Genomic DNA, 13,757 nt, shown 5'->3' with positions numbered 1-13,757 from the left:
CCAATGACCCCCCCCCCCCCCACCCCAAAGTATCAATAGTCTTTGGTTTAGAGATGAATGAAAACAACTTGAAAGTCAAAAATCGACTTATGAAATACGTAGTGCACTGACAAAGCAAGTTTAACATTTAATGATGCCTGGGGCCGCATACGTGCCAGCGAGCGCTGTGATTGGTCGACAAAGCTGGCTCCGCGCATGCGTAAAAGGTTTCAGCGCATCTACCGCCGTGTAAGTACTGATGTTTTTCACACGAAAAAAATAGTGATAAATTTGATTTTCATATTTTACAAGATTTCGTGAAGGGTGGCCGCGGACCCCCTATAAAGAGTCGGCGGACCCCTAAGGGGTCCGCGGACCACACGTTGGGAAGCTCTGGTCTAAACTATTTATCCATACATGGCTACACTCCATACAAATGCTTTCAGAAAGGACTTCCTGACACTTAAATCTATACTCGACGTTAACAAATTTCTCTTATTCAGAAACGCTTTTCTTGCCATTGCCAGTCTGCATTTTATATCCACCCTACTTCGACCATGAGCAGGTATTTTGCTTCCCAAATAGCAAAACTCATTTATTACTTTCTACTAAGTGTTTGATTTCCTAATATAATTCCCTCAGCATCACCTGATTTAATTCGACTACATTCCATTGTACTCGTTTTGTTTTTGTTGATGTTCATCTCATATCCTCCTATCAAGATACTGTCCATTCCGTTCAGCTGCTCTTTCGAGCCCTTCACTGTCTCTGCCAAAATTTCGATGTCATCTGCAAACCTCAAAGTTTTTTATTTCTTCTCCATGGGCTTTAATTCCTACTCCAAAATTCCTGCTCAAATGGACTGACCTGCCGAGAGGAACACCTCTGGGGTGAGTTAGAGAGTCGACTTCGCTCCATATCCAAGCGTCCAACATCACTATCTTCACTGGTTTCTGCTCTTGAGGAACAGTGATCTGAAATTCCTCCACAGACATTCAGACACCTCGCTGAAAGAGTCCCCATCAGAGCTAGAGCCGTTGCAAAGGCGAAGGGTGAATATCAATGTTCGCTAAGAGGTGTCCACATACTGTGGTTCGGTTAGTGTTCATCTGCGATTGGTACGAGAGCAAAGCAAGCAACAGTGTATTGTAAACAAGCAGCTGTTTTTGCAGATAAGGGAATTACTGTCTTTGAAAATATGAATTTATTGATGTAAATATTACGCTACCCGAGAAAGTAAGCAGCAGCTATTTCATAGCTGATATAATTTTCACCTTTTCCAAAGTGTCAGCATCCCTGCTAATGTACAGTTATAATTATCAAGCATAGATATAAGGAGTATTAAGCTTTGGACCTAATTTCCCAGTATTTGGTAAGTGACGTGGTCGAGCTATTTAGGCACACTCTTACGTCGTCCTACTTCGTGTACAACGGCCACTATTGCGATCAGACAGACGGCGTAGCAATGGGTAGCCCGTTGGCTCCAGCTGTTGCAAACCTCTTCATGGAGAATTTTGAAGATATTGCCATAGATACTGCGCCACTGAAGCCGAAGTGTTTCTTTGGATATGTTGACGACACGTTCGTCATTTGACCACACGGACGCGAGAAACTTGACGAGTTTTTGGAACACCTCAATGGCATCAACAGTAATATCCAGTTCACCATGGAGGTGGAAAAAGATAATGCATTGCACTTCCTCGACGTCCTTGTCCACCGTAAACGAAATGGGTGCCTTGGCCACAGTGTCTACAGAAAACCTACCCACACAGACCTGTACCTGCACGCCACCAACCATTATCACGCAGCACAGAAGCGCACAGTATTACAAACATTGGTGCATTGTACAAGAGTAATATCAGACGACGATAACGTGCCCCATGAACTGAGCCACCTACACAAGGTTTTCAGGAATAACGGCTATAGCGTCCATCAAGTGAAAGAAGTGATTTCTGGGAAATTTCAGAATAAGACCACCGACGAAGAGCAGGAAAAGAAACTTGCTTTGCTGCCATTCTGTGGCTCTGTGTCGGGTAAGATAAGCCGCCTGTTGAAAAGACACAAGATCAAATCAATCTTCAGGCCTCCAACGAAAATCCGTCAATTACTGAGACCAGTTAAAGACGCAGTAAGCCTCAGAACACCTGGAGTCTTCGCAATACCTTGTGAGTGTGGCCAGAAGTACTTCGGACGAACAGTGCGCACTGTGAAACAACGCAGGAAAGAACATGACAGGTGCTATCGCCTACGCTATCCAGAGAAATCTGCGTTAGCTGAGCATGAGTTAGAAAACGGTCACCACATAAAATTTGACGATACCTCTGTCGTGGCTCTCACTAACTGCTCCTGAGACAGTTTAATAAAAGAAGCTATTGAACTAAAAATTACCACAAACACTCTGAATAGAGACGGTGGCTTGCAGCTCAGCGCTGCTTGGGATCCAGCGATCGCGCGGTTGACGAGGGCACATCGAACCCCGACTCAAAACATGCCCATATATGGCAATGTCATGGACACCAGTGACGTCACAGCCGGCAGCTAGGGTATATAAGGGCGCACCAACAGCCCACTGGCAGTCATACACTTGACAATGGCCAAGGAGTGCTTGGTCGAAAGCTCGTGTAGTTTTAAGCAATGGACGTGGTTGGAAACCCGAGTACATTTTATTCAATGATATCGCCGCGAGACTCTGTATTCATACACTTAGAATTTGTTTGGTGGGTTTTTACAAAGGATTATTACCCACTGTAAAATAATTGTATGCCTGATTTCTTTATCGATGTCAGGTTAAAGATGTCTGTTTGTTATACACTAACGGAAATAGACCCTAACACCAAGAAGTAATTAATGTAGAGTAATGATATTCTGGGAATACATTTGTCTAAGTGACATATGTCAGTCATTTACTTTGCAAGATCACAGGTTAATTTAATCACGAGAAAAGACATTGCTTTGTGAAATTCTGGTACATTAATAACCTGTATAACCTTCAGAATGATGAAAGTAAGTATGCGAACTTCCATACAATGTGTTGCACCGGTGACGGTACAGTATATCCCTTATTATATTTGTGTATGTCGTTGTATGTATGTGCGGATATAATTTACCGAAGGTGCAATTAATCGTGAAAAGAAATCGATTAAACTTGAAGTAATAATAGGCTAACTTAAAAGATAATAAAGACAAACTAATGTCTAAATCTGTGTCTACTGCTCTACGCTGAGAATGTTTGTGTCGTGAATAAGCAAAAACTATCTTGCTAATGCTTGGAAATCCCATTTATTAGAGCACAAATTACTGTTCCTGTTGTACCTGCACAGTCTTACAGAAGACGAGCGTACATCATGTAGCCTTGTTAAAAAACATCCGGCGATATGATTTTAACATAAAAAGAATATTAGATCTGCAGTGGTGAAATTTCATTATCTCGCAGAGCACAAGCAACTGCCGATATCCTCCGGTTGCCTGTAAAACTTTTACTGATCATAAATAGGAACTTGTATAGGAGTCTCGGATACTGATTCTGTGCGACTCAGTCCACATTCGGATATACGATGCGTAGCCGACCACAGATTTCTGTTAATAACTGGAAAACACTTCTAAATTCCCATGACCGTGCTTGCAGATCCACCAGCAAATATCATCAACCAAACGTCCGTAATTCCTAAAGAAGCTCAGCACAATTTACTTCCTCAAAATCCACTTCATAAAATAATTGAGAACGACTGAATTACCTTTTATAGAATTTCAATATATTCTCGCGTAGGTTTACAATGATAATATCTCAGACCTGTCTCTCTCTCTCTTTCTTTATACAACTCTGTACCAATTTACGTTTTACAAAATGGTTCTGAACAATCGATAATTATGCCTATCCGAGTCCCATAGGTCCATACAATAAAGCTTCTCTATAGCCCGTCCCTTTTCCGTTCACAAAATTTTTTCTATAGCCGACCGCACGCAATGGAGCAACTCTGAGTTAACGCATCCTCCCGCAGGCGAAATGGACTGATTCCACGTATTTTGTTGATTGTAGCTGTAACAATAGTATGGTCAATGATCGATGGTTGGTGGATCAAGCATTGAAGGCATTAATCTTTACCATAACGTTGGCGGGGCTATTACACCGCGATGCAGGATATGGATGATGCTGGAGTTGTCGCTAGATGATGTCCGGTACATTCTCGATTGGAGACAGATTTGGTAACTGGGCAGGCCGAGGCTAGATGGCGACACTTTGTAGGGCATGTTGGACTACAACTACGGTATGTGGGCGAGCGTAATCCTGTTGGAAAACACTCCCTGCATTGTTGTTCGTGAATGACAGCACAAGAAGCCAAATCACCAGACTGACGTACAAATTTGCAGTTACGATGCGTTGGATAACCATGAGAGAGCTCCTGCTGTCATACAATATCGCAACCCAGACCATAACTCCATGTGTAGCTCCAGCGTGTCTAGCCCGCAGGCATGTTAGTTGGAGACGCTCATCTGGCCTCCTTTTAACAAACACAAAGCCATCACTAGCACCGAGATAGACCTTATTTTCATCAGGAAACAGAACAGACCTCCACTTCGCCCATCACTTAGCTTTCGCTTGACGAACTGAAGTCGCAAACGGCGGTGATTTGGGATGAGTGGAATGTACGCTACTTAGAGGTGTCTTACTCGGAGCTGTCCTTGAAGTATCCGATTCATAACAGTTCCTTGTGCCATTGTAGTGCCAACTCCTGCTCGAAATACTGCTGCAGATGCAGTACGGTGCGCGACAGCCTTATGCCGAACACGACGGTCTTCCCTCTCAGTAGTGCCTCGTTGCTGTACGGAGCCTGGTCTTCTTACGACCATGCTAGCTAGAGCCACTATAATGCTAGTGGCGCGAAATTGGAAAAGACATCGTGTTTCAGATGCAGAATCAAACCTACCAACTTTCGATCATCTCGCACAACTCATTCTTGGGGTTGTAATTTTTTTTTCCCGTCAGTGTGAATTAGTTGGGAGACTATGTGAAAAGAAACTGTCTTGGAGAGTCAGCCTACTAAGACATTTCTGTTGCGTATCTCTGTATTCTTTCCTGGGAAGGAGGGCGCACTGAATCTTACATGTTTGCTATTGGTTCTTGAATATAATGAACTTAGTTTGTCCTGAGCTCTGTAAAATATCGTTTGACTATCGGTGATAAATTCGCTTTCTTTGGTCATAAAGTAAGCGTTGTCAACGTACAGATTTAATTTAGACACCAGAAACGCAACATATTCTATTTAAATTCGGGCCAAGTACTTTACATATTAATAGTACCTGAGTGGATCAAGAAGCCACATGGTTTGCAAAGTGGAAGAACTAAGGTTTGTTTAAGATTTCACAAATTAAATTTATTAGCAAGTCCAATGGACACAAAAATCGACCTGAGGCAATCAACACTCTACATAAGATAACAATATGAATTCATGATAAGATTAATCCTAAATGAACAATTATAGGGGCGTGGAATGTCAGAAGCTTGAACGTGGTAGGGAAACTAGAAAATCTGAAAAGGGAAATGCAAAGGCTAAATCTAGATACAGTGTGGATCAGTGAAGTGAAGTGGAAGGAAGACAAGGATTTCTGGTCAGATGAGTATCGGGTAATATCAACAGCAGCAGAAAATGGTATAACAGGTGTAGGATTCGTTATGAATAGGAAGGTAGGGCAGAGGGTGAGTTATTGTGAACAGTTCAGTGACCGGCTTGTTCTAATCAGAATCGACAGCAGACCAACACCGACAACGATAGTTCAGGTATGCATGCAGACGTCGTAAGCTGAAGATGAACAGATAGAGAAAGTGTATGAAGATATTGAAAGGGTAATGCAGTATGTAAAGGGGCACGAAAATCTAATAGTCATGGGCGACTGGAATGCAGTTGTAGGGAAAGGAGTAGAAGAAAAGGTTACAGGAGAATATGGGCTTGGGACAAGGAATGAAAGAGGAGAAAGACTAATTGAGCTCTGTAACAAGTTTCAACTAGTAATAGCGAATACCCTGTTCAAGAATCACAAGAGGAGGAGGTATACTTGGAAAAGGCCGGGAGACACGGGAAGATTTCAATTAGATTACATCATGGTCAGACAGAGATTCCGAAATCAGATACTGGATTGTAAGGTGTACCCAGGAGCAGATATAGACTCAGATCACAATATAGTAGTGATGAAGAGTAGGCTCAAGTTCAAGACATTAGTCAGGAACAATCAATACGAAAAGAAGTGGGATACGGAAGTACTAAGGAATGACGAGATACGTTTGAAGTTCTCTAACGCTATAGATACAGCAATAAGGAATGGCGCAGTAGGCAGTACAGTTGAAGAGGAATGGACATCTCTAAAAAGGGCCATCACAGAAGTTGGGAAGGAAAACATAGGTACAAAGAAGGTAGCTGCAAAGAAACCATGGGTAACAGAAGAAATACTTCAGTTGATTGATGAAAGGAGGAAGTACAAACATGTTCCGGGAAAATCAGGAATACAGAAATACAAGTCGCTGAGAAATGAAATAAATAGGAAGTGCAGGGAAGCTAAGACGAAATGGCTGCAGGAAAAATGTGAAGGCATCGAAAAAGATATGATTGTCGGAAGGACAGACTCAGCATACAGGAAAGTCAAAACAACCTTTGGTGACATTAAAAGCAACGGTGGTAACATTAAGAGTGCAACGGGAATTCCACTGTTAAATGCAGAGGAGAGAGCAGATAGGTGGAAAGAATACATTGAAAGCCTCTATGAGGGTGAAGATTTGTCTGATGTGATAGAAGAAGAAACAGGAGTCGATTTAGAAGAGATAGGGGATCCAGCATTAGAATCAGAATTTAAAAGAGCTTTGGAGGACTTACGGTCAAATAAGGCAGAAGAGATAGATAACATTCCATCAGAATTTCTAAAATCATTGGGGGAAGTGGCAACAAAACGACTATTCACATTGGTGTGTAGAATATATGAGTCTGGCGACATACCATCTGACTTTGGGAAAAGCATCATCCACACAATTCCGAAGACGGCAAGAGCTGACAGTGCGAGAATTATCGAACAATCAGCTTAACAGCTCATGCATCGAAGCTGCTTACAAGCATAATATACAGAAGAATGGAAAAGAAAATTGAGAATGCGCTAAGTGACGATCAGTTTGGCTTTAGGAAAAGTAAAGGGACGAGAGAGGCAATTCTGACGTTACGGCTAATAATGGAAGCAAGACTAAAGAAAAATCAGGACACTTTCATAGGATTTGTCGACCTGGAAAAAGCATTCGACAATATAAAATGGTGCAAGCTGTTCGAGATTCTGAAAAAAGTAGGGGTAAGCTGTAGGGAGAGACGGGTCATATACAATATGTACAACAACCAAGAGGGAATAATAAGAGTGGACGATCAAGAACGAAGTGCTCGTATTAAGAAGGGTGTAAGACAAGGCTGTAGCCTTTCGCCCCTAATCTTCAATCTGTACATCGAGGAAGCAATGATGGAAATAAAAGAAAAGTTCAGGAGTGGAATTAAAATACAAGGTGAAAGGATATCAATGATACGATTCGCTGATGACATTGCTATCCTGAGTGAAAGTGAAGAAGAATTAAATGATCTGCTGAACGGAATGACCAGTCTAATGAGTACACAGTATGGTTTGAGAGTAAATCGGAGAAAGACGAAGGTAATGAGAAGTAGTAGAAATGAGAACAGCGAGAAACTTAACATCAGGATTGATGATCACGAAGTCAATGAAGTTAAGGAATTCTGCTACCTAGGCAGTAAAATAACCAATGACGGACGGAGCAAGGAGCACATCAAAAGCAGACTCGTTATGGCAAAAAAGGCATTTCTGGCCAAGAGAAGTCTACTAATATCAAATACCGGCCTTAATTTGAGGAAGAAATTTCTGAGGATGTACGTCTGGAGTACAGCATTGTATGGTAGTGAAACATGGTCTGTGGGAAAACCGGAACAAAAGAGAACCGAAGCATTTGATATGTGGTGCTATAGACGAATGTTGAAAATTAGGTGGACTGATAAGGTAAGGAATGAGGAGGTTCTACGCAGAATCGGAGAGGAAAGGAATATGTCGAAAACACTGATAAGGAGAAGGGACAGGATGATAAGACATCTGCTAAGACATGAGGGAATTACTTCCATGGTACTAGAGGGAGCTGTAGAGCGTAAAAACTGTAGAGGAAGACAGAGATTGGAATACGTCAAGCAAATAATTGAGGACGTAGGTTGCAAGTGCTACTCTGAGATGAAGAGGTTAGCACAGGAAAGGAATTCGTGGCAGGCCGCATCAAACCAGTCAGTAGACTGATGACCAAAAAAAAACTCCCGTTTACCTCAATTGGAAGCAGGGATCAGTGTATCGTAATATGAAAGCAGAGGAAGACACACGTGGTTTCATAAGGTAAACAAATAAACACAGAACTAAACACCATCACTGATGCAAGATTAGGTTTTACAACGGAGAAGCTACCACACCACCGTATCTACTGAAGCTACTAAACACTGGGCAGAGAAGCAAGTCATCACAATGAGTAGATACGAAAATCGCAAAAATTTGTTAAATGAGGAAAAGAAAAATTGATAAAATCCTGCCACGCCTATAGGTACTCACATTGCTTCAAAGAGAGAAAGATAGACAGACACAGCAGTGGATTACAGAAAGCTATAAAACGCATGTACGTCGACAGAAACAATCACATAAGAAAATTACGAAAATACAGTAAGTCAGAAATGCAGACAAAATTTAGTTACACTTATCGGTACTCGTTTCACGACGAAAATGTAGCAGAATTCACTGACGGACACTAACAGACAGATGACCAAATTATATTGAACACGTGGTAGAGCACTGTCGAATCCGCGGAATGTGAAACCTATTTCGCCACAAGAATTATATTTTATTGAAAAATAACCCGCATTCCAAACAGTCATTGAAGGTGCAAACACGTATGAAAGAATGCAAAAGAGGAGATCTCGATCCTATCATAGAATCACACGATAACGTGCCTGAAACGAAGACCTAATTACAAAGTAGTTACAAATCGAGAGATTTAGAATTTCAAAGTCACGTTTCGTGTTAGCAAACACATTTTTTTAATTTAAAGCCTTGAGGGTGAAACAATCTGATAAATTATCTAAGCTCGGTTTCTTTTACTTACTACCACACATGGTAGCCAAAAGATCTCTAGACAAGACATTGCTCATTTGAAAATCAGAAATACTCACGCACATGCGAAATTACACTTAGAACGAGTAACCTAAATTTTCTCATAACATCATAAGCCTGAAACCGCACTATAAAATGGAGTATAAAGTATACCAAAGCCATTCTAATGTCTGTGTCTATATCTCGCAATGTGTACGGGATACACAATCCCACTTACAAGAGCTCTTGCGATCCGACTGAACGCGCCTCGCATCCTCCGAAAGCCAGAGAGGTAAGGTTTTGTGGCGCAAAAGGGGGGGGGGGGGGTCTAAGGGCTAAGCCACAGACCACAGCTTACCTGTTACCTACGCGCTCGTAAACTCTCGTACAAAAGCACCTATCTCTATCTGTTGGTAAAGCTCTGAGCCCTTCTGCCTAACCAAGCTACGTTGGCAAGACTGCCTTTGCAAACTAAAAGACTCCCTTCACCTACAAGAAAACACTCTCGTCTCACATTCTCAGACCAGGCATGCAGAATCAAAACGCACGGCTAGGATATGTGAGAAACGATTAGTATAACAATTCTCTCTGGCTTTCGGAGCGCGCGAGGCCTGTTCCGTAGGATTACAAATGACCAAAGGAAAGATTTTTTCTTGTGACATAATTAAAAATTAACAATTTTCAGATTCTTTATCCTTTACTTGCATTATGAAAACTTGTTTCTTGCAAAATCGCATGATTCTTGGTAAACAGGAAGTACCCTAGAGGTTTTTATGGTGAGTTTGCCAGTATCACAATATGTGACGTAAATGATCGTATCTTTTGAGTGCATTGACGTAGAAGCTTACGTTTATTACAACGTCAAAGGCCTGTAGACCTGAGTATGTGATAAGTTTCAGCTTGATATGCTTTCCGTTACTAAGAAAAAGAGGTCTTAACGGACGGATAAAAAGACAGTTTCACAGAGAGGACAGAGAAATATTTCTTCTCCCTGTGATATAGTAGCAAAGTGACAATTTTCGTTTTTTTTCCTGTAATTGTTCTGGGAAAACTTTGTTCTTGGCATATTTCATGATTGTAGGTTAACGGGAAGCACCTAACAGGTTTTGACGAGTTGTTCTTAGCCGTCGACAGACAGACAGACACGACTGGCAGACAACAAAGTGATCTATAAGTGCTCCGTTCTTACATACGGAGACACGGAATGATAAAAAGGAAAGACAACTCTTTTCCTGCCTTGACGTTCACTTCCGTCACATACAGGAAGCTAGAGACATCGAGAAAGAAGGAACAACACAACTAAGTGCCACAAACAAATGAAATCAACTCGATTCCCTTTAAAAAAATAGTTCAAATGGCTCTGAGCACTATGCGAATTAACTTGTGAGGTCATCAGTCGCCTAGAACTTAGAACTAATTAAACCTAACTAACCTAAGGACATCACACATATCCATGCCCGAGGCAGGATTCGAACCTGCGACCGTAGCGGTCGCTCGGTTCCAGACTGTAGCGCCTAGAACCGCACGGCCACTCCGGCCGGCGACTCCCTTTAAGTGGATGTTTAAAACTGGAAATACTTCTGTCGTGATGGCTTTTTTTTTTATTATCGTGAGCCGTTGTCGGTTTTTCATTGTGTTCTTAGGTCTATTTGTGCTGTGTAGCAGTGCGCGACAACCACTACAAAATTATCATCTCAGTTGTGTGTTCATTTGTTCCAGGAGGAGCCCTTGCCCCAGTCAGCGCGTTACGGGTTGATTGAGACAGCAAAACCTGAGGTGGCGTCATGGCTGGCGGCGGAACAGATTCTGCGGGACCCGGCGCCCGCTCAAGCAAGAAAGGTGGCCAACATAACGCGCTGATGGTTGCTGCCCAGCGGGCCCTGCGAGCTGCGCTGACGACTCCGTCACCAGCAGCGCAGTTGGCAGCACTGCTGCGCCCTGTCAAGGACGAATTCTGCTCAGCGGCTGTCCACCGAGAAATACTGGAGACCTGTATTCGAGCGTTGCGCAGTTCCTCTCTTCCTATTTAATGACTGTGTGAGAATAGGACACTAGGTGTGATGGAGACAGTGTTCCAAGTGGTCTTCGTGTGCTACTGAGAACTCTTTCAGTAGAGTCTCACTTATTCAACATAGTGCATTGAGTACCCCTACTAAGGTATAAAAATTTGTATGTACGATATGGAGAGAGGGATTCCTCGGGATCTTAGGAACGTGCTAATTAATTCCATTGGTCGTCATTACACCCCTTTCGACTTGCTGTCGAGTAATACGCATGCTTACATGATGCTTGTAATTCAGCCGAAGGTAATCAGGGGTTTGGAAAGAATTTTGACCCCTGTGGCTGACCACCGTCGTCAAGATTCCATTAATTGGGCGGGAAGAAAATTGATGCGCTAACAGAACTAACGCCTAGAGGTCCCCTTAGATTTTTCAGTACCATCCATCAGAGAAGCTGAAAGATTGGTCAAACCGTGATGTTTATGAAAAATTTCAAAGAACTCGAAAATGTACATTGTATCAGAGGACTAGTTTCCTGAAGATGACCTTACCCTACTTAGAAGCTAATCTACTGAAACATATTCTAGCATCATTACACTTAAATGCTGTTACACTCTAAGATACCCCTGGACCACGTATGGATAAGTAGGTAGTTTACTAATATGCGAAACAAATTTTTTGTGTTAATAAATGGAACAAATACATTTCTTAATAAGCTAAGCCAAACTAAACATGATTCTGACCTTTTATTGAATACGTCCAACCTATCCCTTTCCTCAACAACTCTGTAAATCCTTCTGGAGAAATAATTTCAGGAACTCAGTTCGTTTTGTGTATTCACATATACATTCAACAGACTAATTAAATGAGTAAATTAAAAATATCGAATATCAAGAGTTTTCTGAGTGAAAGCCAGTAAATTGTGAAACAGAATACGAATGCATTTAAACTCATCTTCTATTGACATAAATAGTCAAAGCAATTGCAATACAGTGCAGAATAATAGGTCATGGCGACATTCAGCGATAAGGTAATAAAATCTTTAATATATCGTGCTACATCATGTAGACGATCAAGTTCTCCTTGCTAATACCAACGAAGAACTGTCTAGGTGTTACAGTACAAAACTATATTGTGGTAACCTCTACAACGAAAAGTTAAAGTTATACCGTTAATGAGAAAATGTCTTTCAGAAACTAAGTTTTTGTAGGCAGTAGGGTGACAGACCAATTGATTTTTCAAAATCCTCCGGGTACACAATATCTTATACAGGTTAAACCAGCATTTCATCGATAAACTCCAGCAAAGGCTTGCTTATAGCTCTGAAGGTGTGCATTTTAGAGCCTATGTTTACTAGAGTTTTTTCTTGTTTTGGTCTACACTAACACCTCTGAAAGTTTGTCGCTGGAGCTCTGATTTGCCGCCCTGTGTAAATGTTACAGATATGTTATACAAACAACAAAACTACAATACAGCACTCATAATACTTAATCATCTTTCACTTCAAATAAACTGCTCTCCTATTTAATCTATACCATGTGCTCACAGCGTTCTATCAGTCTTAAGTTGTTATGGAAACAATTTATTCATCTCTGTTTTAATAACATGTCAATTCTGAATGTCACATTTAAGTTCAGAATACCTGTTTTGACTCTTACCCGTATCAGCGTTATAGGTTTCAATTATGGGTGGTACGGAGGAAGTCTCAACACAGTACGACCATGTTCGGTTAAAATACTGTCTATTTTATTAGCGATGTCACCTGGTTTGTTCATTTTTGCCAGTGAATACATCTGGGATCTCAGAAAATCCTTGTAGAAATGAATTCCCTTTTCTGTTAAGCAGCACATCATTTGTCCCCTTGTGAAGTTTCATATTGTAGCAAGAGTCAGTTGCATTATCTGTAAAGAGGACAGTATGAGGTACCAAATTAGATATCAACCTCTCCCAGAACCACTTTTCATAATTTGAGAGCTCCTTGTTGTTGTATAATCCCCTTTCTTCTGACCAGATTTAAATCTTATTAGGCATTCGGCACAAAACAGTCCTTCTCCGCCAGCGTGGATGATAATAATTCTGCTTCCTTTCGAAATAGATTTCAGCACACCCTGTAGTAAATTGTCAGTCCATCCATACAGTGCTTTGTGACAAGTGTTAATATGGCTCGTCCAAACAGACAACTGGACGACACTCACGTCTGTGCTTTCGGATACTTTTTAAGTACACAATTTGTTTCGCCCCGATGCTAATTAGTTCCTGAAGAACTTCTCGGCTATTCACCATCTTCTTCCACCTAAATCATACAATAAGAAGAACTTTACGAAAAGTGTTTATATTTCTTTCTAAATTTATTAAAGTCTATAACTTTTAATGAATTTCCTTGAAAGTGGGTCTTCTTGTATCTGTAACACAGGAATTAACCACCATCCAGCGATCGACTCACTAATTAAAATTGTTTAAAGTAGCCTTCGAATATCGTCTGAATATTTCCTTACGTGCCGCTGAAAATGTCGAGGATTCATCTCCCCGTACACTTTCCAGTTCTCTGTCGATCAACCTAACGAGAGTAAACGATACACTAGTTACATTGGCCACTTTTTCGATGTGGATTTTAGTTTCAATGGA

The 13,757-nt window shown here is 41.3% G+C and overlaps 1 long non-coding RNA gene across 1 annotated transcript in view; it reads left to right on the top strand.

Moving 5' to 3' along the window:
* Positions 1-11,852, top strand: part of LOC126484116 (uncharacterized) — a 98,945-nt gene extending 87,093 nt beyond the window's left edge. Inside the window, exon 2 of the long non-coding RNA XR_007587809.1 lies at positions 10,852-11,852. This is a non-coding gene — a long non-coding RNA (uncharacterized LOC126484116). The remainder of the gene's footprint in view (positions 1-10,851) is intronic.
* Positions 11,853-13,757: the final 1,905 nt, after the last annotated feature.

The sequence above is a fragment of the Schistocerca serialis genome, chromosome 6 (genome assembly GCF_023864345.2).
Source record: "Schistocerca serialis cubense isolate TAMUIC-IGC-003099 chromosome 6, iqSchSeri2.2, whole genome shotgun sequence".
In the NCBI taxonomy this organism is placed as follows: domain Eukaryota; kingdom Metazoa; phylum Arthropoda; class Insecta; order Orthoptera; family Acrididae; genus Schistocerca; species Schistocerca serialis.
The sequence above is the reverse complement of the archived record's forward strand: the minus strand, read 5'-3'. Positions and strand labels throughout refer to the sequence as shown.